General features: G+C 39.8%; 1 non-coding gene across 1 annotated transcript; it reads left to right on the plus strand.

Annotated features, from left to right (window-relative positions):
- The first annotated feature begins 11382 nt into the window (after positions 1 to 11382).
- Positions 11383 to 11489, plus strand: LOC142162478 (small nucleolar RNA R71). Its single transcript, XR_012693741.1, has one exon. It is a non-coding gene; the product is annotated as a small nucleolar RNA R71 (small nucleolar RNA).
- The last annotated feature ends 16425 nt before the right edge of the window (positions 11490 to 27914 follow it).

Here is a 27914-nt window from a genome sequence, read left to right on the forward strand (position 1 = left end):
ATATATATATATATATATATATATATATATATATATATATCTAAATAAATAAACTATGTGTGTGTGTGTGTGCGTGTGTGTGACTGCGACCTCAGGTCCAAAATGCATAAAGCATAACCTGCAGCCTCAGGCCCAAAGATGCATAAATCATAAACTGCGGCCTCAGGGCCAAAGATGCATAAAGCATAAACTGCAGTCTCAGGCCCAAATACAGGTGTTCAACATTCTGGGATTTAAATTCAGGAACTGAGAATCATATTGCAATATATGAAAATAAAATACTGAATCACACTGAGTCACATGATAATGGAATACTGGATCACACTGATTTACATAATACTGGAATATTGAATCACACTGAGTTACATAATACTGGAATACTGAATAGGACTAGACTAAGACATGTATTCTTGAACTAATTATGAACACTGAAACTTCAACTGTTTATGACATGCTGAGTAAGCTATACTAAGACTCTGGGACATCAAACCCAAGTCTATATTGAATATGAACTGAGCTCATAACGTTCATAATGAAAGTCGTGAATGAGTTATGAAGCTAGAGAATAGAAGTTCTACAACTATTTAAGGACTAGGCTTAACTATATTTCTAAGGCAATTGATAACGTGGTAAAAGAAACTTAGTGTAGGGAGAATTATTAACATTCCCAAACATAGAGAGTTAGCCTCACATACCTTAAATTCCTTCTCTTGAGCGTAATACAACATTCGCCAACCCTTTCTACTTTAATCTATATCAATACATGTCAAAGGGATTCCATATTAGCAATAATTCTCATGTTTTAGTCAATTAAACATTTTCTAAAACATTTGGTGACATAAAGCTTCATAGTCCTTATTAATGGTGTTTCTACGCCCAACAAGCCATTCTCTTGATCCTAGATAAATTCTAAAATCTCAAATTTCTTATAATCAATATCATTCTTCTTCACCCATAAGATAAACAACACCCTTAACCAATAATCAACAATCAACAAGCCAAACCTATAATTATTCATGCTTTTCTATCAAACCCATCAACTCATATCTCATGAACTTGTAGTCTACAATCATTAATCCAATGCTATAATCACTTAGAAGGTAAAGATATTACCTTATTGACATTCAATCTTCTTGAATTCAAGTTCTAGGGTTTCTTCTCTCAACAATGATGCCCCAATCAAATATCTAATGATTTGGAGGATTTACCCATATTAATAAGATATTAGAAAATTTAAATTAACTTAGAATCACCATTAGAACTTAGCTTGGGTGGTGGAGGGACCCTTAAGGAGTTAGATTTTTGAGAATTTCCCTTTTTAGAGCAAATATTTATATTTTTAGGGCTGTAGGGGACGAAGTAGGGCTTTAAAATAGCCCCCATGAGTGCTTTCGCACACCTGTAGACCTGACCGCTCTACTGACTGCGCAAAACGGCAGTAACACTGCCTCAAAAGAAGAGCGGCCGCGCTCGCGGCACGCTCAGGGCGCGTATATCGCATACTATTCTATAAAACATGCATAACATTTTGCACAGATATCCGTTCGGGCTCCATAATATATCATTGGAAAGCTATTTCAAAGGCCTACAACTATTATTCTTTGAGTTTTCTGAAATGTCGTACACATTTTCACTAAACCTTACTGGAAGATGGACCTTCTGCAAACTTAGTTGATTTAATCAAATCTTATGTACCTCACTTTCCATCTTGATTTTGAAACAATTATTTTCACCCATAATCATCCCTATAGGACTTCATATGTCTAAAATATCAAATTAATACCCATTTAACATATCCATACCTTGTCCGAATGTACGGGTGTTACACTTTAACACATCACATAGTTAACTTTAAGCGCATTTTTCTTCAACCCAACTGCATTTCCACAAACAATATCATCCTAAAGTATTTCCTCTTTCTTTAAGCACTACTTCAATTCACACCCATTAGCAAGAACAAGATTACTACTATTTGTTTTTTAAGTTTTCGCTAGTGGTATATTATTTTACAAAACAAGTACACACTTCTTTCTTTCATTGGTTCCACTCGAAAGCCGCTCCGCACTTAGACCTTACTTCTTCAAGTGCTCACTTTACAATTAAAGTTCTTTACGAGGTACAAGGATCAAAATAATAACAATTAAGAACAAATGGGTCTAGTCTTGTAATGTGGTTGCCAAATAAAAGTCTATAGGCTCAAAAGAGTTGACTAGGGATAAATTTTATTTGTGGTTGGCATTAAGTTCAAAAAGATCAAAGAAAGCTTAAAATTATTTTTTGAACTGAGCAAAACCTAAAATTTCGCTTCAACTCACATGTCGGGCAAGTTCTAGATTCTAATGCAATGATACGGACTATACAATCTCTCACCACACATGGCACATGACTCACCAAGGATAGTTCCATTCCCATTCTCAAACAATTGTAAGTATTCACAGAGCCACAAAATATTAAGCATCAAGCACAAAGTGACACAAGCTAAGAAAATGAGATATAGGCGTCAATAAACATTTTAGTACTCAACAAGGCACAATAAACAATTTTAAACCATAGGAAAGGTACAATACATGCTAGAGCCTAAATATGCTACTATCAAAATAGTCAAATGCGCCTAGCAATTCTCTTTTTTCCCATTCTTTTATTCCCTAAATTCTATTCTAATCTAAAGACAAAATGAAAACTACTACCTGGTTCAACTACATCCCGTGAAAAAGAACCAAGGTACAAAGAAAAATCACGAAGGACTATTACTACCTAAACATGCCCAAAAGACATATATATATATATATATATATATATATATATATATATATATATATATATATATATATATTATTTATAAAAACACAAATTCTAGAAGCTAGTAAATATACTTACAAACGGCAGAAAATACCTTCCACCCCACACTTAGTTCATGCATTGTCCCTAATGCATATATAAATTCGTAAACACAAAAACATGTAAGGTGGTAGGAAAAACTCCATGATCAGTCATTGTCATCGTCCTTATCTTCGAATGCTCCATCTGCAATTGTCCAGTCCTCATCCTCTGCACCCTCATCTGCATCATCATCATCCTCCTCGTTAGACTTCTCTGGCTTGGCCTCGAAACACTCCCGTGTGTTGATATCCTCATCCTATGGGAGTCTTTGGCTAGTGCCAAGCCCAACCATTTGTTGGGCATGAGCACTAAGCGGAACGCTCCTCCAAAATGGCCCTTTCCTCTGTAGTGGCCGGCCTTCCTCCAATCCTGAGCTGTAAATCCATTATTCCATATAAATGGGCCATAAAACTGTCATCTCAAGCATTGCGCTCGGCACCTGCCATTGTGGCCATAGCATTCTCCTCCTTAACTCGGATGCTTGTGATGTTCGTTAGTTGTAGGGGCGGAGGAATGACTATATCAAAAACTTTCTCCTCCTCCACCTCTTCTTTTCTCAGATACTGTGTCAACATGTTAGCGAAGGACAATCTATCAATTCTCTTGCATGTTCTCACCTGGGTCATCTGGTAGCGTATCAAGTGGCCCATATTCACTTTCTGGCCAGTCATTAGGAAGTACGATATGAATATCCTTTCACGGCTAATAAAAGTTTCATGGTTGCATAGTCGTAGTCGTGTGTTGATCAATGCCAACCACACATGAGCTTCTGGCTTTATTTTTTTCTTAGGAAATTTCCTATGGCGTTCGGTCTTCTTGTCATGAACACAAGCTGCCACAAAATTAACATCACAGAGAGTGTATCTCAGTGCTTGATATGTTAGACGGATGATGAAGTTGTTCAAGGGTTCCTATTGAACATTCGGTGCTTCTAAAAAATTGCATATAGCTGATGCTGAAAAATCGATCAACCTTCCCCGAATAGGCACCAACTGCTCAGGACCATTCGGAACAAAACCAGCATAAAATTCTGGAAAAAGGTTTCATATTGATATCCCCAGTGTTTCTAAACACGTAGCTCAACCCAAGATCTTGAATACCTTTCCAAATTGCTTGATGCTTAGCTTGTAGGCGACGCTAATGAACAGCTAACTCTGAATGTATATGTCTCGGCAGACAAAGCTTGTACTAGTCCTTGGTAGTTGGAGGTATGCTCTTAAGTCCAAATTCTCATTGTCCCTCAGGCTATGGGTGTGTGGCTGCTATAGTTGCAACAGCTTGCAATCCTTCAACCTAACTTGAAGTGGCCTCCCCTCCTTTTCTCCGTTTCGGTGGAGGTCCGGAGGAAGCCTTGGACTTAGTAGGCATAGTAGCTTTGCCCTTGCCTTTACCATTGTCCTTCTTAGGAGGCATAATTATACCTACATAAGTGAACGTTAATCACTAGTGAATCAATTCAAAACATAGTCTTGCGATTCCACACTTAAGCATTCATCACATGATGTTAAAATATTTTGAGGCTGCTCATACTTCACCTCTTTATTTTAGCATGAGAATCAAGCAAAGGCAAAATGATGTTTACTGCAATTGCGATGCATATAGCTACTATTGAGCCCACCTAAATTTGCAATTTGGAGTGGTGCAATGCAACATAGCACTAGTATTACAATCTCAAAGACGAGAACCCCATTTGGGCAAAGAGTGTCTTTTAGGCATTTAGACAAACACTTAGTGTGCCTTAGGCCTTATTTGTTTGCACTTAATGGAGGTCTGAATCTTAATCATTCAGATCCCATACATTAAGTATGTTTGTTTTTAAAGTATAAATCTTAATAATTAATATCTTAATCATTAAGTGTGTTTATTGTTTTACTTCACAACCACTTAATGGGTCTGAATAGGTCTGTATGATTAAGATCGCTAACAAAGACTTAATTTTATCAAGATGCTATCATTCACATTCATTTCTAACTGCCGCCACCGCCTACCATTATCAACTACTACCACCACCACCAGCCTCAACCATAGCCTCCATCACTACCACCACCCACTACCCCCACCACCATCATCCTCAACCATAACCACACACTCAACCACCTCATCTACCACCACCAACCGTCCTTTCAACGTTAATAACCATAGTCGACACCACGCACCATTATAAACTACCACCACCCACCATTACCTTCCTCAATCACAAACACAACCACCATCGCCACCCACCATTATTAACTATCACCACTCACCACCATCATCCTCAACCATAATCACTATCGTTATCAATCACCACTAGCTACTATCGATAACCACCAACATCAACCAAATTCACTATCAACCACCGCATATAGTCGGCACTCACAAGCACCTCTGTTAGCCATCGCCACCACCAACTACTATATATATATTGAGTTATTGATAAAATATTGGATTAATTAGTATTTCATTTGAATTTATGTTTACTAATTTTAAATAAATATATATTCTATATATTCATATGGTTAAAAAACAAACAATCTTAATCATTTAATATTTAGATCTTAAAACACATCTTAATATTCAAATGTGTATTCAGATTCAGATGTCTTAATCTTAATACACATCTTGATATTAAGATATGTATTCAGATTCAGACATCTTAATCTTTAAAAAACAAATGAGGCCTTAGAGTTGTCAAAATGGTTGTAGGTATGAGGGATTGCCTCACCCTCCCAAAATTGGCTTGGGGATTTCATGCTACTACCCTTGTACACAACAGCAATACCAAACCTATGGGGTTTATGGGATTAGGACGAGCAAGATCACTATTGCTATGAAGATATACCCATAAGTTGTTGAATTTGCATTACTTAACTCTTGACAAAGAGGAGAGTTAGAAACATACCTTAGATGCTTAGGAGGACTGATTGTTTCTCCAATTAATGTTGCAAGTGATTGAAGGAGTGGGAAATAAATATTTTTTTATGGAGTTTGTGTGAGTGGGAGGGAAATAGGATGGAAGTGTGTGTGTTAGCTAAGGGGTGTGTGTCTGTTTGTGTAGTGTTTTAATATAAAAAAGTTAGAAGAAACAAAAATAAAATATTACAAACATTACTTACCTGGTAATGCGAGCTCCCTGGCGACGCGAGCTCCCTGGCGATGCGAGCTCCCTAGCGAGCAAAATACCTGGCGAGGCGAGCTCCACAGCATGCGAGGTGAAGGCTTCTACGAGGTGGACCTCGTTGTACCCCTCGCGACGCGAACTCTACAGTGTGCTGGAAACCAAGCGTTGTGAGCTCTTTAGTGAGCACTGGGCTGGGCCTTGTGAGATAGGTAGAGCACTGGACAACAGGAGACACAAAGGCTACCGCAAGGTGAACCTCGCTACAACCCATGCGCCGCGAGGTCCATGGCAAGATTTATGCCTGGCTAGGCGAGGTTTGCCGCTTGGTGGAAGGCGGGGGGGGGGGGGGGGGGGTAAACTTATCCAAAGTCCATTGTGCATTAAGCTAGGCAACACCATATATGCAAATTTGTTTGGAGCGTTCATATTTAATTTTTATGTCATTTTGTGAACGACTCCAAGCGCCATGACCTCCCATCATGCTCCATTACCTGTTCAAGCACCAATATTTAGCTAAAAACTTGTTAGTGCATAAAAACAAACAAAAAAAGTTCTAGCTAAAAGAAAATAAACTACGAATTGGGTTGCCTCCCAAAGATTGCCTAATTGAATGTCGCGGCATGATGCAGGCAATCAAACTTAAGGTTCACTCAACATTTGAGGCTCCTTCAAATGAATCATAGATACAACGTTTTAGTCATCTATGCCAAGGAAATGTTGTAACCTTTGACCATTGACTCTAAACTTGTTCGTTCCATCCTCGGATTTAATTTCTGTAGCTCCACTTGAGAGTACTTGAACCACTCTAAATGGTTCCGACCATCTAGATTTCATCATACTTGGAAATAGTTTCAATCTTGAATTATACAACAACACGACATCTACGGGTTTGAAAATCCTCTCTTGAATATGCTTATTGTGCATGACATTCATCCTTTCCTTGTATAGTCTGGTGCTCTCAAAATCATGGTAACGAAGCCCGTCAAGTTCATGAAGCTCTGTGACTCTACTCGTACAAGTGGCCTCAATGTCAAGATTTAATTGCCTTAATGCCCAAAAAAGTTCTATGCTCTATCTTCATCGGTAAGTGACACGCCTTTCCAAACACCAATTTGTATGGTGACATACCAATCAGAGTTTTGAATGCAGTGTAGTAGGCCCATAGTGCGTCATCTAATTTTCTCTCCCAATCATTCCGAGTAGCATTTACAGTTTTGGTCAAAACACCCTTGATTTCTCTGTTTGACACCTCAACTTGCCCACTTCTTTGTGGGTGATACAGAGTGGCAACCTTATGATGTACGCCATATTTTTCCAGCAACTTTGCGAAGGCTCGATTGCAGAAGTGAGTTCCTCCTTCACTGATGATTGCTCTTGGAGTTCTAAATTGAGTGAAGATATTTTTTCTTAGAAAACCAATAACTCCATTTGCATCATTTGTTGGGAGTGCTACAACTTCTACCCATTTTGAGACATAGTCCACTGCTACAAGTATATACTTGTTGTATGAGCTGACAAATGGTCCTATAAAGTTGATTCCCCATACATCAAATACTTCTACTTCTTGAATTTGGTTCATGGGCATCTCATGTCGACGGGAAATATTCCCCGCCCTTTGACACTCATCACAGCTCTTTACCCAAAAGTGTGCATCTTTAAACAACGTCGGCGAATAGAATCCCAACTCCAACACTTTAACAACTATCCTTACTCATCCAAAATGACCTCCATAAGGCAAACCATGACATACCTGCAAAACATAAGCTTGGTCTATCTCGGGAATACATATTCAAATCATATTATCAATACAAATCCTAAACAAATATGGTTCATCCTAGAAATACATGCGACAATCACGAAACAACTTTTTCTTTTGCACAGAAGACAAGTCATAGGGAACAATACCACTTGCCAGGTAGTTTGCAATGTCTGCATACCATGGCGCTTCCTCAAGGCTCGTGGCTAAGAGTTGTTCATCCAGGAAAATATCGATGATCTCTTCCACCTCAACCTTCGTTTCAACTCCTTCAAGCCTGGACAAGTGATCGACAACTTGGTTCTCTGTTCCTTTTCGTTCACGGATTTCCATGTCGAACAATTACAATAGTAGGACCCATCTAATCAGGCGCGAATTTGACTCCTTCTTATCAATTAGGTACCTGAGAGTAGCATGGTCAGTATAAACAATTACCTTCGAGACTATCAAGTAGGATCGGAATTTGTCAAATTCGCACACCATGGCTAGCATCTCTTTTTCTGTCACTGTGTAATTCAGTTGAGCACCATTTAATGTTATGCTTGCATAATAGATTGGATGTATGAATTTATCTTTTCTCTGCCCAAGTACTGCTGCTACAGCATGGTCACTTGCATCACACATCAGCTCAAATGGTTGCTCCTAGTCGGGTGCAACTATGATAGGTGCAGACACCAGCCTCTTCTTTAATCTTTCGAAAGCTACCCTACAGTCATCAGAAAACACAAAAGGGTAATTGTTTTCAAGCAATTTACACAAAGGGTTAGCAATCTTGGAAAAATCTTTTATGAATCGCTTGTAAAAACCGGCGCGACCAAGGAAACTTCTTATTGCCTTGACGGAGTGGGTGGTGACAGCTTCCCTATTACTTCGACCTTAGCAAGATCCACCTCAATACCCTTAGTTGACACTAGGTGTCCCAAGACTATACCTTCATCTACCATGAAATGGCATTTTTCCCAATTTAGCACCAGATTAGTCTCTATACATCTCTGCAGTGCTCATTTTAGATTTATATGGCAATCATCAAAAGAGTTTCCCACCATTGAGAAATCATTCATGAAAACCTCCATTATGCCCTCTACTATATTTGTGAAGATGGTCATCATGTACCTTTGGAATGTGGTGGGTGCATTACATAGCCAAATGGCATTCTCCGAAAAGCATAATTGCCAATGGACAGGTGAATGCCGCTTTCTCTCTATCCTCCAGGGCAATAGATATCTAATTGTAACCCGAGTATCCATCGAAGAAGCAAAAATGGGACCTCCCTACCAATCTATCTAGCATCTAATCAATGAACGGTAACGGGAAATGATCTTTTCAGGTGGCCTTGTTCAATCTTCTGTAGTCCATACAAATTCGCCATCCCATGACTATTCTTATTGAGATCAACTCATTGTTCTCGTTTTGCACAACAGTAATCCCACCTTTCTTTGACACACACTGAACTGGGCTAACCTAGTTGCTATCTGAGATGGGAAAAAATAATTCAAGCATCTAACCATTTGATCACTTCCTTTATTACAACTTTTTTCATGTTAGGGTTCAGCCTTCTTTGATGTTCTATGGAAGATTTGTGCCCATCTTCTAGCAGAATGTTATGCATACAGAAGGTCGGGTTAACACCCTTAATGTCCGCAATGGTCCAACCAATTGCAGTATTGCACTCTTTTAACACCTGCAAAGTTGTTCTATCTACACATCTAACAAACCAGATAAGATAATAACAGGTAAAGTCGAGTTAGGTCCTAAGAAAGCATACTTGAGGTGAGATGGTAGCGGTTTCAGCTCCAATTGTGATGGTGCTTCGATCTATGGCTTGGCTGGAGGGGTCTTTATTTCTTCTGAGTGTAAAGGATCGAATTCGAGCTCTCTTTTCTAGTACCCTTCCCCTTGAAGAGTCGACACCCATTCCGCTAAGTCCTCACCATTTACTTCTTCTAAGTTCATAAGGAAAGATGTTAGAGGGTCTTTTGTATTAAGTGCCTCGTCATCTTCCTCCGTGATTACATCCACCGTGTCTAATAAAGAGCAATTTGCAAAGTCACTAGGTTGCCATATAGATTTTTGCACATTAAATGTTATTTCTTCATTATTCAGCCTCATCTTTAGCTCCCCCATTTCACAATCAATTAGATCTCTCCTTATGGCCAAGAAAGGCCTTCCCAAAGTTATGGGAATCTCCTTATCAACCTTGCAGTCCAGAATGACAAAATCTACTAGAAACACGAAACTACTAACTTGCACAAGTACATAGTCATGTATTCCTGATGGCCTTTTTACCGTTCGGTCAGCTAGTTGTACTAACATGGATGTGGCCTCGCTCTTCCAATGCTTAACTTTTTATAGATAGACAATGGCATCAGATTTATACTTGCTCCCAAATCACACAATGCTTTGGCAAATACATAGCTACCTATGGTACATGGAATTGTGAAGCTTCCAGGGTCGGATAACTTCTCAGCTATATATCTTGACACAACAGCACTATAGGTTTGTGTCAATATGACAGTTTCCAAGTCTTGGAAGTCGAACTTACGAGACATCAAGTCCTTCATCATTTTTGCATAACCGGGCATCTCCCTTAAAGCATCAATTAGAGGAATGTTTGCTTGAATTTTCTTCAGCATTTCCATGAATTTTTTGTACTATTCATCCTTCTGATATTTGGCCATCCTTTGCAGGAAGGGTGCTGGAGGTCGCTTCTTTTCTATGGCTTGAGTTAGCTCCTGCTCAAACACTTTTTCTAATGCCTTCTCTTGCACTTTGTCAGTCTCCTTTGCAACCTTTTTATCCTTTCTTATTTCCTCCTGGATTGGCTGCACTCTCACTTTTGTTAGCTCAGTTGACTCATTTAACTCAATTGGCACTAACACAAGTATTTCAGTTGACCAGCTCTCACGCGCGATTTCTAGCTCTAAATCAAGATCTTTTCATTTCTTAGACTGACCACTATACGCTATTTCGGGCCTTGCTCTTTTGGATTGACATGTGTGTCCGAAGGTAACATCCCTTGAGGATGATTGTTAAGGGCTAGGGATAATTGCCCTAGTTGAATCTCAATGCCCTTGATAACTAAGTCGTGTGACACTATATTTCTTGCATTTGCTGGACCTTTTCTTCCATTTTCCCGCTGGCCCTAATGAGTTGTTGCAACATTCCTTTAATTTCAGATAACCCATCATTCTTTCCCATTATCTATTGTTGTTGAGGTTGTTGATAAGTTAGTTGTTGATTTTGTTGGTTGTATCCTTGTTGCCTTTGGTAAGGCACTACTTGACCCTGTGATCGCATAGCTCCAGGATTGTTGGTGTTATTGTATTGTTGTTGTGCTGGTCTATACTATTGATTTTGATGTCTCCAATTCTGACCATCTTGCCTCTGGCCTCCATAGTTACCCATATAGTTCATATTATCCTGATAGTTGTGGTTATCATTTTCACTACTCCACGAACACATGTATGGTTGGTTAATGGATGGTGTACATAATCCTCCATTAGCCGTGTCAACTATGTGTACTAGCAGGACCTTACACTCTCTAAATAACTTGCTCAAAAATGCTCCACTTGCTGAAGCATCAACATTGGCCTTCAAGTTTTCTGCCAATCCCATGTAAAACCGCTATACCAATATATGATCTAGAATGCCATGATGTGGACACTTAACCAGCACACCTTTGAATCTCTCCCACGTTTCTTGTAGTGTTTCAGCTAGTTTCTGCCTGGAGCTCAATATCTTATCAACTTGTTTGGCAGTTTTATTGGTGGGCAGAACTTATTCAAAAACTGCTTGACTAATTCCTCCCAAGTTGTGATGGAATTTATGGGTAGCAAAATAAGCCAAGTCTAGGCTTTTCCTGTCACTGAGAATGGAAATAAAAACAGCCTTATTACTTCCTGTGTCACATTCGGTTGCCTTTGCATGACACAAATTGACAGAAAATTTTTCAGATGCTGCTATGGATCTTCAATGTAAGACCCAGAGAACAGTCGCATGTTCTACAGTAGATGTAGCATGTTGTTTGTGATTTGAAGTGACTCCGCTTGTATCTGAGGGATTGTAATTATAGATGCCAAATTTTTTCGTGGTGGGTTCTGCCCAATCATACAAAGTTGCTTCTGGCACAAGAGGCACCACAACCTGATTGTTTGGGTCATTCACATTGTTTCGATTGTCTTGATTACCCAAGACATCACCCATGTCTAATTCACTTTGTTCTCTTGGGTGTTGTTGTCGTTTATCTTTCCTATTTGCACGATTTAATGCCATAAAAGTTTTCTCATGATCCAGTAATGCTTCAAATAATTCACCAGTTCTTGAGGAGTTTCTAGGCATACACCTATAACACACAAGAATACAAACATTAGACTTTCAATGTAATGAATAAAAATGGAGAAAATTGACCAAACTAAGAATCCTAGCAATTCTTCTAGCTATAATTAATAATACTGTTGCTTTCCCCGGCAACTGCGCCAAAATTTGACCATGCTCGACTATGCCTTAAAGGACTAAGCGGTCATTCCAAATATCCCGTTTACAAATCCGGAGTCGAATTCCACAGGGAAATAACATAGTAATTACAACCACTAGTTTTTACACGAATTCAAGTAATCAACCTTCAGAAATATTATATGACGATTTGAGAGTTTACTAACTAAGGTCAAAGTAATTAAAATGCAGTAATTAATAACTTAACAAAGCAAATGTTGTAGACAAGATTTGGAAAGTCTAAGGTTATGATATCCCCCTATTGTCGGAATCTTCCCCGCTATGTTTCCTACAAAATCGCCTAAATATTCTCTACCAATCGTGAGTGCTTTGAGCGTTGTAGCTCTCTCTCGAGAAACTATCATAATTTACTAGACGTATTCTCTTGAACTATGCTAGTTGGCACTAATTCACCGCTTACTACGATCTCACCAAGGCTTCATTATCTCAAATCCTGCCTTTAAACCTTCTGTATTGATCTCTCAATTACATTCAGAGTAGTGTTGTTCAACAACTACCTAAATGTGTACTCTCTCTCGAGCAATATACACACTAAATATGTACAGTTAATTGAGAGCTCTTCAATTATCAACAATGAAAATATAGTTGAACAAGTGAGAAAATTCAAAGGCAAATCTATATTAAACGCAGTAAAAATCATCCTCCAATAGGTTCCATCAAACCTTAGATGAGAGAGTTTATCTACTCATAAATACAACAACAATCAACATAATGTTCAAAGACATTAAACTACAAAATAAAGAGATAAAGGAAGAGAAAACTCATTTGATTCTTGCTCCACAATGCTTTGCAGCCTTCTTCTTCTCCAAAATCATGTCCCGCCCTAGAATAACTCATTTGGGGAGTATTTATGTCAATACCTTGGTCCAAATCTGGGTTAGGGTCTTTTAACCCGCAACTTTTAATTACTGTGCTATGGACCTCGCGAAGCCTGGTCTATAGCGCGATCAACCTGGCTATAGACCTTGCGTAGCTTGGTCTATAGCGCGATCAAAACCTCGCGAAGCCTGGTCTATAGCGCAGTCAACCTGGTTATAGACCTCGCGAAGCCTGGCCTATATCACGGTCGACCTATCTATAGACCTCGTGAAGCCTGGTTTATAGCACGGTCAACCTGGCTATAGACCTTGCAAAGCCTTGTCTGTAGCACGGTTTGGATAATTGATGCTTTTGTGCTCTTTTCTTGTATTTTTGTCCTCTTTTGTGCAACTTTCATTTGGCGATTCCTTTTAATGTTCCCACACATAAAAAACACGATTTAGCTCAAATGTTGCATAATAACTCATTAGAACAACAAAATATAGGGCGAGTAATGTGTTAAAAGTATAACATTTTGGCCTCACATCAATGGTATGTGCGTCTGTGTGGCTTCTTTTTGTCTGGAACACTCAGCAAGTAAAGATGGTAATTTGATTACTTAGGCAAGACAAAACTATGTTTTTTTCGCGAACCTCGACTAATTCTACGGGATACCTACTGATGTCGCCCAAACGCACACCTATAATTGGGATTATAAGGCGGTCGATGCAATTATAAATTCCCAACACGAGTCGGGGTCAATTCCATAGAGAGATTTATGTGGGATAAGGTATACACCTAGTCTAGTGTATGATGTGCCCAAGATTGCACTTTCACATATTCAATTGTTTCTTTTCTACTTCTAGTTTGTATGCTAATTCTTGTAATTGAAAAGCTAAGAGACAATATTTTTGGTATTTTTGTTTTCCAGGTTATAAAGATCTAGGGTTGTAACTTCCTCCTAGATGGTACCTAATGGATTGAGAGTTGTAGGGCATGTTTGGGTGATCGGGATACAATATAGCAATCACATGCGATTACTCACTCTATATCTCTTGGTAGTTTGCGTGATTTTGTCCACTTTTGCTTTCTCAAGTTCAAGTGGGTATTTCATGAAATAGGTGATATATGCTCAAGTCAGTCTTACTATCTCTAGATTCAACCTTTTAATTGGGGCTATCAATTTCTTGTTAGCCAAGTTTTCCTAGTCTTAGTCTCTCTTTTTTAAGTTGAGACTAAGTCAATTAGGCATGAATCAATGTTTGAAACCATCAATTCTCAAACTCAAGCAAGCCCTAGGCTAAATATCATATACCCAATCATAACTAAGCCCTAAATCAATCACCCATTAAGTACCCATACTAGGGTTGGGTCACAACCCTAGCTATGAGTTTAGCTACTCATGAAAATGTAGAAATTAAAGAAGATTCTAAGATAAAATCCATAATAGATGATTAAGGGAAGAAAATCTAATATTACAATGTTAAACTAATACAAGGTTACCAAAAGTAAAGAAAACGGCTCAGGTGCTCCCAACTTACAAAAATTAACCTAAAAATGATAAAAAGTTATATTTATACTAAGCTGAAAATATCTGACAAAACACCCCCTACGGAGGTTGTGAGGCTGCACAATTCTGTGTGCAGTCCACATGTTGAGATTGACTAGTCAATTGGGCTTTCTGTGGTCGCATAAAATTGGAATGCATCCGCACTTCATTTAATTGTGCGGACCGCACATTTCTGATTGCGGCCGCATTTTGGCCTCATGCGGCCGCACAATAATAGTGTGGTCTGCACATCTTCAATCTTCCAAAAATATGGCTCTCTGATTCTCCTCTTATGTGGACCACTTAATTATGAGTGAGGCCGCACAATAATAATGCGGTCCGCACATCTTCAATCTCCCAATATGGTAGTTCTCTGAAGCTTGTTTTTTGTGGTCGTACAATAAGTGTGCAGTCCGCACTTTGCGAGGAAATTCCATCAGTGCCCCTTCAGAGTTTGCGGTTGCACACAATATTGTGTGGTCCGCACTATGGCCCTTTTTGCCTTGTTTTGGTCTTTGTCCAATTTTTTCTCTTTTTTGAGTTAATTTTCACTTTTTGGCTTGTTTCCTAATATTCCTGCAAGAAAGCACATTTTATTAGTTCTCGGGAATACCTTTAAGTATTTTTGAGCTAAAACGCAAGTAAAAGAGAGCAAATAAATAGTCAAAGTCCCTACTTATCACCTCCCCCAAACTTAAGCTTTTGCTTGTACTCAAGCAATTAAGGCAATTCCCACCTCCACTAGAAAACGGCTATTTCAGAAGTCATAGGGTGAATCAATCACATATCAATTGGGACCAACAATTACCCACAACACTTATGAATTATCAACAATGCAATGATTTGACTTTTTGAGTATAATAGTTCTAATGTGACACTAGAGCATCAAGAGTTGACTTATTCATCAAGGAAGATCGCTCTTTTATGTAGGTCATTGTGGATCCCAAACTACTCCTCTTCTACTCTACGTTAGCATAACTCAGTTAGAAATGTAACACTCAAATCAAGGATTGTGAAAAGTTCGTTCATCTCTCTCAAAAAAAATGTCACAAGTACGGCTCTAAGTACCATATGCTTGCCCCTCATGTAAATCACCACTAATGTAAGATCACTCAAATTGAAATCATTTAGAGATTTTTTGGGATGTAATGAAGGCTTTTGGATCAAGGTAGGACTTGTTGGGATACATTCATCTTTCCTTAACTACTCCATTTTCTTTTCTGGCTCATACTTTGTCAAATCTTTGAGTCAATTTCTTTTTCCTCAGGGGAACTAGAGGGACTTAGAGTCACTCTTTTTTGGTCATGATACTCATTTTCTCCTTCTTTGTTTACTCCATGCCTTTCATCTTTGTTTTCTTTGAATCCCTTCAGCTCTTTACTTTATTCACTTTCTTCTTGGCATTTTTCTTTTTGTTCTTTCTTTCTTTGCCTTCCCTTTTCTTCATTTCTTTCCTCTTCTTTGTACCTTTATATCACTTTCAAACTCCTCGTCTCTCCCCCAAACTTATGCTTTAGCCAATTATTTCTCAAGAATGATTAGAAAAAATTGGGTGCCAAGAGAGGGTCATTATAAAACAGATAAAGACTTGTAACGTGGTTATTGAATAAAAAAGGGCTTAGGCTCAAATGGGTTGACTGGGAATATCAGATTTGTAGGCTGTGTAAGATTTTAAATTGGATCAAGGAGATCCTATAATCATTTCTCAAGCCAAGCTATACTTAGAATTTCGCCTAGAAAAATATTCGAGGCAAGTTCTAGACTATAAGCATGTGTACTTGAACTTGAAATTCAATACCTCACCTCTCACGCTGCTGGATTTCTAAAGAGAATGGATTTGAGGGCCCACAACAACCCTAGTTAAAATTGAGAATCACAAATGGCTCGGCTGAACCACTCGATGACTGCTTAAGTCAACACAAGAGTCAAAAGGTCACAACTAGAGCTATTTTCTACCAACAAGTTATTTTTAACCATAAGGCCGTAGGTAAATATGTTGGTACCAAGTGAAGCATGGTTAAGACCCTTTTATTCATTACTACTATTTTTGCCTAAACATAAAATAAAATGGACTCAATCCCTTAATAAGGTTGTCACGCCATCCATCGTTGGGAAAAGCCACCTGATTCACACAAAACCCACCTTTGGAAAGAACCGTGGCATTAAGAAAACCAAAGGTTTATTGTTCACTCAAACGTAAAAAGAAACTAACAAATCAAAAAGAAGCTACTAAAGTAAATAAGAAGTTATACTACTAAGAAAAATAAACTAAAGAAGATATGAAATAAACTACGGAAAGTACGACAAATGAATATACAAACCGAGGGAAAAATGACTATATACATCAAGGGAAAAGGGAGGAATATATATATATATATATATAACCAAAGAGAAAATAAAGATAGAAGAAAAAGAGTATTAGAGTTATTACATGCCAATGTCAATGTCAAATCAATCAAAATAGACCACCCCCTGAATAAGAATGAGCATTGTTCTCAATGCTTAACAAGAATAAGAATAATAAAGGGTAGATAGTTAAGAGAACTCCCTATGTGGTCTCGGTGTTCATGGCATCCTGAGCACCCTCGGTCTCCTCCAACTATATCTCATCATCACCTGGCTGAGGGATAACAATGTTGCTGAGCATCTGGAGGATCTCCTCTGCGATGTGGGTAGTAAAGTTCGGCTCCTCAAACTGGTTGGTTACTGCATGTGATGCCTCAGGTATTGATGCTGCTGTTGGGGCTGCTGGTGCTGTCTCCAATAGAAGGTCAGGAGGGATATCTCCAACTGATGCAAGCTTGGCTACTTGTTTGCTCAATCTTTCCATTGACTTCTTTGATTCCTGAGATCTCCGCATCTTCTTAACCTGTTTTCCCAAATCCTCAATAGGATTCCCGTGTGCCACCACTGTATCCATGACAGTCTTCTGGTTTTTCAGAATCTTCTTCATTTTTTCCTCCACTGAGGAAGGTACCTGAGGTGCTGTTGGGGGAGAAGATTGTGCTGCAACAACATTAGATATGTCCGACAGTTTTGAAGTAGTTATCTTCATCTAGTTGTTAAGGCTCGCAAATGTTTGGGAGACTAGTGGCACAGTATGTGGATAAGTGCATGAGGTTGGAACTGACAATGAAGTTGATGGTCTAGAAGAAGAAGGTAGTGGCATGTTAGTTGTCCCGGTGGAAGGCTCGGCTGTTGTGGAAGGCATGGGCACTGTGGAAGGCTCAGCGGCTGAATATGTTACCACTACCATTGGCTCTTCAGACTGGAAATCGGAGGTAGTTGCCTTACTCTTGAACTTTGGGTTTTCAGCACCCTGCAGGTGATACCATGAGAAGGGCTTCTTGGCCTTTACCTTTGTATCATATGGCCTCGGCTCCACCTTTGCATCATTAAGATTTTATGTGAGGATGTTTGGGTAAGGATAGGATCTTTCACCCTTTTGGACAGCAAGTGTGGTGTTGGTTGACGTGATGGCACCCACATTGATCGGGTACTCAGCCATAATAGAAGCCACCAGAACTGCTCGAGAAAGAGGGAGATTGTTCTCATTCAAGCACGGATCAATATGGCTGCACACAAAGGTTTGCCACCCTTTAGCTTCAAAATTTAGGGTGGCCCGGAAGATAGGAACCCCTGCTGTGATCCACAAAGGTGGTGGTCCTCGAGCATCCAAAATCTCAGCTAGCCACGGGCGAGTTGCATCACCCATAGCAAGTATCTCCAAATATTGGACTACTTCTACTTCTTCAAATCCCACATAAATGTTCAAGCAGCAGGCGTCGAATTTAAATTTCAGATTCCTCACTTTTATTATCTTGGTGCCCTTATTTAAGTGAGCCACATTGACATAAAATTCTTTAACCAAATGCTCATTTGCATCTATGACACTTTGGTTGAACAATTTCATCCTTTCACTCCTGAAACTGTCTAAAGACATTTGGATTGTGAATATCCAAATCCTTAAGTAAGAACTGTCGCTCAAGTGTGAGCGATCTCTAGGGCACTGCTTTCTAAATCTTTTGAAGGTCGTCAAACTCACATAGCGATCCTCCCATATTTCCTTCTTCTTCGACTTCTTAAGGTTGCCCACTCGAGTGTCACCTCCTCTACCATCTCCATCATCATCATCATCTAAATCAATCGGTGCAGGATGAGTGTGTGTAGAGGAGGGCTCTGAACCCTGGCCACCTGCCTCTGAACCCTCGGAAGAACCTGCTGAGGTGGAGGGTTCGTCATAGAGTTAGTATCTCCCTTGAAGTTGTTGTATTGGGCTTCCAGCCGCCCTTCCATAGAGTTTCCCTCTGAAGCATCCCTATACGGGGCATATGAACTAGATTCAGAGGGCGCATTAGCTCGACTTTCCAAATGGTCGGCGTTTTGGTGATTGGTTTGGATTGGACTCCAAAAGGCTGAGTACCTTTGCCCCGGCCTCGGGAGGATTCATCTCTACCCTTAGATGTGTCACCTCTACCACGTGAACTAGCCATTGTCTGCAATACAAGGAATATAGGTCAGTTGAGTTTAATACAATTACAGCATTTGTAGAACAATTGTAGAACACAGTCATCAAAAAGACAGTGCGGCTGCAGGCTGTCTAGTGCGGGCCGCACAATTTTGAAGTGCAGTCACATATCCTCAAGTGCGGCCGCACAATTTTGAGTGCAGCCGCACAAGTCCAAACCTGATTTTCTGATTCTCTAAAGTTCAAAAGTGCGGTTGCATACCTTTTTATGCGGCTGCACAATTTTTCTGCGGACCGCAAAATTGTGAGTGCGATCCGTACATTTCAAGCACCAACTTTACCCTTTTTAACAGGTGAGAATCTTACTTGATGAATTGAGTGTGATTTGTGATCTATTTTTAGGATGCACAGTGTTTTCTAGGGCTTGGGAGTTCAGTGAGCGTAAAGTGTGAATAGTGGTAAAAACCCCTATTTATACTTTGACCAAGCCAGTCCAAAAATTACCTAAGTGCGGTCTGCACTCTTTACCTATACATGAATTGAGCTCTGCAGTCCGCACAAAAATGAGTGCAGCCGCATATCCTTATGCGGTCTATATACTTTTGTGTACGGTCGCACGTTGGCCACTTTCCTGCAAATTCCAACTTCAAAGAGCTGGTGATTTCGGATCTCCAGTTGTGCGGCCGCACAAAGAATTGTGTGGCCGCAGACCCTTCTCTACGGTTGCAACATTTTTGTGCGGTCCATATAATTTCAACACTTGGCCAAATTTTTCCAAGTATAGTCCTTGCAATGCACATTCATTCCTGCAATTCACTTCAAAACAAGTTAGTTCAACACAAAACTTACCTAAAAAGAAGAAAATGAACAAAAAATGAAAAGAAATATGGCTTGCCTCCCAAGAAGCGTCGGATTTAACGTTGCGGCATGATGCAGATTACCAATTATTTGAAATGAAAAACTGCCACAATGTGGCCATCATCAATCTTGCAAGATAATGTTTAACCCAGTGCTCATTGACTCTAAACACCTCATCGTTCTTATTTTTCAAATCTAGAGCACCAAAGGGGGTTACATTTACCACTTCAGATGGGCCACTCCATTTTGACTTCAACTTGCCCAGAAACATCTGTAACCGGGAATTGAACAATAGCACAAGATCACCCTCTTTAAACTCCTTGTTTTGGATGTACTTGTCATGGAGGTACTTCATCTTCTCCTTGTAAAGGGATAAGCTTATGTAGGCATGATACCGAAATTCATCTAGCTCATTCAATTGTGCCACTCTTGGGTTTGTGACGACATCCCACTCAAGGGTAAACTTCTTCAAAGACCACATGTCCTTATGCTCAAGTTCCACCGGAAGATGACATGCCTTCCCGAACACTAACCGGTATGGAGACATCCCAACCGGTGTTTTGTAGGCCGTTCTATATGCCCAAAGAGCATTCTCATGTTTTCTTGACCAATACGTCCGGTTGGCTTTCACTGTCTTTGACAAAATACTCTTGATCTCCCGGTTGGAGACTTCAACTTGTTCGCTTGCTTGAGGATGGTAAGGGTCAATATTTTGTGAGTGACACCATATTTTGTGAGTAAGGTATCAAAAGCCTTGTTGCAAAAATGTGAAACCCCATCACTAATAATGGCCCTTGGGTTACCAAACGTCGTGAAAATATTCTTTTTCAAGAATGCCACCACACTCCTTACTTCGTTGTTGGGAAAAACAACAGCCTCGACCTATTTAGATACATAATCCACTGGGACTAGAATGTAGGTGTTCCCACAAGATCTAACAAATGGACCCATGAAATCAATACCCCACTCATCGAAAATATCTATCTCCAAAATGATGCTGAGAGGAATTTCATTCTTCTTTGAGATTCCACAGGCCCTTTGGAAATCATCATAATGCTTAACAATCTTACTAGCATCCTTGTAGAGAGTAGGCCAATAGAATCCACAACTCAACACTTGCACCACCGTTCTTGCTCCACCATAGTTACCACCATATGGTGAAGAGTGTCAAGCCTCAAGAATTCCCATTTGTTCCTCCTCCAGCACATATTTTCGAATCACACTATCGGTACAAATCCGGAAGAGGTATGGCTCATCCCAGTAATAGTCAAGGAAATCCCGTCTGAGTTTTTTCCTTTGGCTTGAAGAGAACTCACTCGGTACAATGCCACTCACAAGATAATTGGATAAGTCTGTGAACCATGGCATCTCGGTCATTGAAATGGCTAGGAGTTGCTCGTCGGAAAATGAATCATTGATCTCAAGGCCGTCATGTGGCCTCCCCTCCTCCTTTAAACGGGACAAGTGGTCTACCGCTTGATTTTCACTACCCTTGTTGTCTTGAATCTCTAAATCAAACTCTTGCAATAGAGTCACCTACCGCATTAACCATTCCTTAGAATCTTTCTTGCTTATCAAATATCGAAGCACCGCATAGTCAGTGTGAACAATCAGCTTTGTACCCATCAAGTATGGGCGGAACTTATCCATAGAAAAGACAATAGCAATGAGCTCTTTTTCTATCACTGTGTTGTTGACTTAGGCATCATTCATGGTCTTGCTAGCATATTAGAACGGATGGAAGATTTAGTTGATACGTTGCCCCAACACCACTCCAACTGCCACATAACTTGCATCACACATGATCTCAAAAGGCAAGCTCAAATCCGGTGTGGTAATAATAGGAGTAGTAGTCTACTTGAACTTAAGCAATTTGAATGCCTTCATGAAATCTTCATTGAAATGGAACTTGGCATCCTTCTCCAAACGTTTGCACAAGGGGTTCACTACTTTGGAAAAATCCTTGATGAATCGGCGATAGAACCCCCCATGACCCAAGAAGCTCCTCACTCCCTTCACGGATGTAGGGGTGGGAGTTTAGAAATCACCTCTATTTTGGCCTTCTCAACCTCAATACCATGCTTTGAAATTTTGTGGCCGAGGACTATGCCTTCCTCGACCATGAATGATATTTCTCCCAATTCAAAAATAAGTTCGTTTCCTCACATCTTGCCAATACCTTATCCAAATTGTTCAAGCAATCATCAAAAGAATTCCCAGCCACAGAAAAATCATCCATGAAGACCTCAAGAATATCCTCCACCATGTTGGTGAAATAGCTATCATACACCGTTGAAAAATCGCCGGTGCATTACATAACCCAAATGGCATCCGCGAGAATGAAAACGTACCATAAGGACAAGTGAAAGTGGTCTTTTCTTGATCCTCCGTAGCAATGAGAATTTGATTGTAGCCAGAGTATCCATCGAGGAAACAATAGAAAGCATGGTCGGCCAACCTATCAAGCATTTGATCAAGGAAAGGAAGTGGAAAATGATCTTTTCTTGTGACTTTGTTGAGCTTGCGATAGTCCATACACAACATCCATTCGGTCACCGTTCTTGTAGGAATCAACTCATTCTTGTCATTGGTAACCATAGTCATGCCCCCTTTCTTTGGGACACATTGCACCGAAGAAGTCCATGAACTATCAGAAATGGGATAAACAACCCCGGCATCCAACCACTTTATGATATCCTTCTTGACCAACTCTTGTATTTCTTCATTTAGCCTCCTTTTATGTTCAACAGAGGGTTTGTCACCCTCCTCCAAAATAATCTTGTACATGCAAAAGGCGGGGCTTATGCCTCGGATATCCGCCAATGTCCATCCAATTGCTCTCTTCCTTCTTTGTAGCACCTCCAATGTGGACTCTACCTGCACTTTAGTTAAATAAGAGAAACGAATAACCGGTAAAGTAGAAGAAGGTCCAAAGAATTCATACCTGAGATACGGAGGTTATGGCTTTAATTCCAAAGTGGGAGGCTCCTCGATTGAGGGCTTTGTTGGAGGAGTCTTCCGGTTTTCAAGCTCCAAGGATAACTTGCGGGGTTCATAAGTGTAAGACCTCTTTCCTTGCAATGAATTCACACATTCCACATAGCTTTCTTTCTCCTCATCATCATCAAGGTTGAGCAAAACGGCTTCCAAATTATCCTCAACATTCATTGTTGCACTAGCATCATCAATAGTCACATCGGTCACCAAATCCACGAACGAACAAACTGCATTGCTATTTGGTTGCCTTATTTGCACACATGGAAGATCACCTTTTCATCACCCACCTGGAAAGTGAGCTCACCGGCTTCCATATCAACAAGATACTTCCCCGTAGCAAGGAAAGGTCTACCTAAAATAATAGGCACCTTATAGTCCACTTCACAATCAAGAATCACAAAGTCCGGTGGGAGGATGAACTTGTCAACACGAACTAACACATCATCAATAATACCCAATGGTCTCTTCAAAGTACGATCCGCCATTTGTAACCTCATGGATGTGGGTATTGGTTTCACAATTCCCAAAGTTTTGAACACCGTGTATGGCATCAAGTTGATACTTTCCCCAAGAACACATAAAGCTTTGGCAAAATCGGCGCTTCCAATAGTACAAGGGATTGTGAAAGCGTCCGGATCTTCCAATTTCGGAGCCATTGAGTGCACAATAGCACTCACTTGATGCGTCATCTTGATAGTCTCAAAATTCATCGACCTCTTCTTGGTGGCCAAGTTCTTCATGAACTTTGCATAACCCGGTATTTGCTCTAAAGCCTCAACCAATGGTACATTGATAGACAAACTCTTTATCATGTCAATAAACTTTTTGAATTGGTTCTCACTATTTTGCTTTGCAAGCCTTTGAGGGTATGGAGGAGGAGGCCTTGGCATTGATGCCTTAGCCTTTAGCACTACCGGCTCCGGTATGTAAACTACATGTTCCCTTGACGGGTTCACTTCGTATTGTGTCTCCTCCATAATTTCATCAATATCAATTCTTACTTCTTCATTATCTTGAACCACATTGCTTGGAGATTCATCTTCTTGAACCATTACATCATCATCCACAATTCTTCTTTGATTTGAGGTGGTTGCATCTCCACCTTTTCCATTTCTTGTAGTCACGTCCATAGCATGTACCGTATTATTCTCTCCCTTTTGGTTTACCACCGTATCACTTGGTAGTGCCCCCTTAGGACGAGTCTTCAAAGCCTGCGATATTTGGCCCAATTGAACTTCCAAATTGCGAATAGAAGTGTTGTGAGAGGCTAGTTGAGCATCGGAGTCGACATTCTTCTCCACCATCTGTTTAAAAATGTTATCGATTCGTCCCATCTTATTATTGGAAGAGCTCAGACCTTGAGAAGGATAGGGAGGTAGGTTACTCAGTTGTTGAAACATCGGGAGCCTTTGAAAACCCGACCCCCGGTTGTTGTTGTTGTTCCACTCTCCTTAGTTTACCTCCCCAATAGCCTTGATTATTGCCACTCCAATTGTCTTTCTTATTTTGACCATTCCAATTTCCTTGATTGTTCCAATTCCCTTGGTTGTTTTGATTATTCCAACCACCTTGATTGCTTGAGTTCCAATTTCCTTAATTTCCTTGTGGTCACCATTGTTTTTTACTTGGGGCTTGATTGTTGTTTCTTTGACCTTGGAAGTTGTTCACATATTGTACTTCCTCCTCTTGCTCATTGTGTTGTCCATCTTGATCAAATCCGCTATCATCTTGCTCATAATTTTCAACCCAATTTTGCACTTGAGGACCCATTTGCCTCCTATTGTTCACCATCAAATTAACTCCCTCCATTGCATTTACTTGCTTCGGACCTTGCAATTGTTGTAGTTGAGCTTTGGACAATTGATTCATTGTGGTGGTCAAATAGGCAATTGCTTGCCTATAATCATGTAAATCTTTGTAAAGGTAAAGCACATTTGGATCACCTTAAGTCACATTAGCTCTACTTTTCCATGCTGATGAAGTGTCCGCCATTTCGTCTAAGATATCACAAGCTTCCGCATATGGCGTTGACATGAAATTGCCACTGGAAAGTTGGTTGACCATGCATTGATTTATAGTGTTGATCTCCCTATAAAATGTTTGTTGAATCATAGCCTCAGTCATGTCATTGTTGGAGCACTCTTTGACCATTGTTCGGTACCTTTCCAATATTTCGTGCAAAGGTTCGTTGGGTTCTTGTTTGAAAGCTAGAATTGCATCCCTCAGAGTTGCCATATGTCCGGGAGAAAAGATTTGGCAATAAATTTTTCGGCCAATTCATCCCATGTATGGATAGAATGATTTGGCAACCTCTCCAACCAGTCCAATGCCTTCCGCCGTAGAGAAAAAGGAAATAGCCTCAATCGCAAAGCATCCTCAGAGACGTTGGTTTGTTTGCTCTCCCAGCAAGTGTCAACAAACCCTTTCAAGTGCTTGTATGCATTTTGACTCGTAGCCCTTGTGAAGAATCCTCATTGTTCTAATAGTGTAAGCATAACATTTGCGATTTAAAAATTTCCCGCCCTAATACGAGGTGGGACTATGGCACATGCGTATCCTTTATTTGGCAAAATCCGGTATGCCGCTGCTCTTGGAGGAGGTGGGGGTGGAATGGGAACATTATCTTGAGGTGGGCGACCTCATATATTGACTTAAGGTTCAAGAGGAACCTCATCAACTTGATCATCATCCACGTCCTTCCCCATTGGCATGTTTCCAAGAGGATCATTATTGTGAGAGCCATTGTATCACCTACAATTGTTTCAAAGAGAGATTAGTAACCCGGAAGAAAAAGAAGACAAATCACACACAAACCTATATATATATATATATATATATATATATCTAAATCCGTTTAACTTCCCGGCAACGACGCCAAAAATTGATGTCGCCCAAACTTACACCACTAATTGGGATTGTAATGTTGTCAATGCAATTATAAATTCCCAACACGAGTCGGGGACGATTCCATAGAGAGATTTATGTGGTATTAGGTATATACCTAGTCTAGTGTATGACGTGCCCAAGATTGCACTTCCACATATTCAGTTGTTTCTTTTCTACTTCTAGTTTGTATGCTAATGCTTGTAATTGAAAAGCTAAGAGACAATGTTTTTGGTATTGTTGTTTTTCAGGTTATAAAAGATCTAACGTTATAACTTCTACCTAGATGGTTACCTAACGGATTGAGAGATTTAGGGTATGTTTGGGTGATCGAGATACAATATAGCAATCACACTCGATTACTCACTCTATTCCTCTTAGTAGTTTGCGTTAATTTGCCCGCTTTGGCTTTCTCAAGTCCAAATGGGTATTTCATGAAACAAGTGATATATGCTCAAGTCGGGTCTTACTATATCTAGATTCAACCCTTTAATTAGGGCTATCAATTTCTTGAGTTCACCCCAATTTCTTGTTAGCCAAGTTTTCCTAGACTTAGTCTCTCTTTCTCAAGTAGAGACTAAATCAATTTGGCATGAATCAATATTTGCAACCATCGATTCTCAAATTCAAGCAATAACTAGGAAAAATATCATATACCCAATCATAAATCAATCGCCCATTAAGTACTCATACTAGGGTTGGGTCACAACCTTAGCTATGGGTTTAGCTACTCATGAAAAATGCAGAAATTAAAGAAGAATCTAAGATAAAATTCATAATAGATGATTAAGGGAAGAAAATCTAATGTTAAAATGTTAAACTAATACAAGGTACCCAATAAGTAAAGAAAAATGGCTCAGGTGTTCCCAACTTATAAAACTTAACCTAAAAATGACAAAAAGTTCTATTTATACTGAACAGAAAATATCTAACAAAATTGCCCCTACGGAGGTTGTGCGGCCGCACAATTCTGTATGCGGTCCACATGTTGAGATTGACTGGTCAATTGGGCTTTCTGCGGTCGCATAAAATTGGAATGCCACTGAACTTCATTTAAATGTGCGGAACACATTTTTGAGTGCGACCGCATTCTTGATCTTAGACTGGATCATGGTTTAAATCAGCGGACCGCACATTTATGAGTGCGGCCACATTTTTGCCTCCCGTGGCCACACAATAATAGTGCGGTTGGCACATATTCAATCTTCCAAAATTATGGCTCTCTGATTCTCCTCTTCTGTGGATTGCACAATTATGAGTGCTGCCACACTTGGCATCCTTCGACCACACAATAATAGTGTGGTACACACATCTTCAATCTCCCAACATGGTAGTTCTGTGAAGCTTGTTTTTTGGGGCCGCACAATAAGTGTGTGGTCCCCACTTTGTGAGGAAATTCCATCAGTGCTCCTTCAAAGTTTGCGGCCGCACACAATGTTGTGCGGTCCGCACTGTGGCCCTTTTTGCCTTGTTTTAGTCCTTGTCCAATTTTTGCTCCTTTTTGAGTTGATTTTCACTTCTTTGGCTCGTTTTACAATATTCCTGCATGAAAGCACATTTCATTAGTTCTCGGGAATACTTTTAAGCATTTTTGAGCTAAAATGCAAGTAAAAGAGAGCAATATATAGTCAAAGTCCCTACTTATCACCTGCCACCTCTCACCAGCAATAGGTACTAGGTAACTCTATCCACCAAGGCTTTGACAAATAGGAAGAAATCACCTAGTGCTTACCTGCTTCATTGGCCACTAGGCCCCCCAACCTTGGGTGCAAAAATCTTCTTTCTCATTGTATAGCTTGTCATTGTTTTAACTTTTAGCTGCCAAAATGACCTTAAAGTTAAAATAATGGCATTATTGTTATGACAGTGAGCTAGTTCAATGATATATTATGTTTCTCATATCAAATCAATCAGCCAGTAGGAAAGGAGAGATCTAGCCCAAGTGAAGTTTGTTTTGATGATTGACAAAGGAACTGAAGCATGGACCAGGTCCATACATAGTGTACATAGATACGGGAAGATTCGAGCATAAGGGATGCACGTGAAGGAGATAAGCTAAAGTTTTTATATCTAATATCTCCTAAACGAAAAGGTTGCATAAGTGCTAAGGATA

This window comes from Nicotiana tabacum, chromosome 7 (genome assembly GCF_000715075.1).
Source record: "Nicotiana tabacum cultivar K326 chromosome 7, ASM71507v2, whole genome shotgun sequence".
In the NCBI taxonomy this organism is placed as follows: Eukaryota; Viridiplantae; Streptophyta; class Magnoliopsida; order Solanales; family Solanaceae; genus Nicotiana; species Nicotiana tabacum.